Here is a 650-nt window from a genome sequence, read left to right as displayed (position 1 = left end):
CTTAGTTCTGCTTTGCCTAATATTAGATGACAACAGCATAGTGCTATCAATCATAATTTCAGTTATTTTTAAAAATATTAACTGGCCACAATTCTACTTCTATAATTTGAATCTAGCATCTTGTAGACCAGCCAGTGATTTTCAACTGGGGACTCATATCACTTTCCTGTGGAGTTTTATTAACATACAGGTATTGAAGACATACTACATACTTACAGAATCTCCTTACTTAATATTCTTAATTATTGATGTATTGTAACTATATGCTTGATATGTTTATGGTATATTATATCGGGATTATTACAGTTATATCTGATGGTTTTTTCCCTGTAAAAATAATGTTTGCCCATTTTTATAAGTTAGATATAATATCCACTATTCTTTGAAAATAGGGGAAATTATTATTTTAGGGTGACTTTGTCTAAAACTTTTGAATTGACTTTATTATCTTGTTTTTCATGCCACATAACCAAATTTCCTTGTCAGTTGCATTATTCTTGTAATAAACTGTCATTAAATTTTTCACTTTCGAAAATTATCAGTAACAGTTTAACCACGTCCCTTTTAGGTCATTCTGTCTACACATATCTTTTTAGTTCACTTTTATGCATCCCTGAAAGCTCTTGCAAATCAGCTATAGGCCAGAGTTA

The sequence above is a fragment of the Galeopterus variegatus genome, unplaced genomic scaffold (genome assembly GCF_000696425.1).
Source record: "Galeopterus variegatus unplaced genomic scaffold, G_variegatus-3.0.2 Scaffold8183, whole genome shotgun sequence".
Taxonomy (NCBI): domain Eukaryota; kingdom Metazoa; phylum Chordata; class Mammalia; order Dermoptera; family Cynocephalidae; genus Galeopterus; species Galeopterus variegatus.
This window is presented reverse-complemented; position numbering follows the sequence as displayed.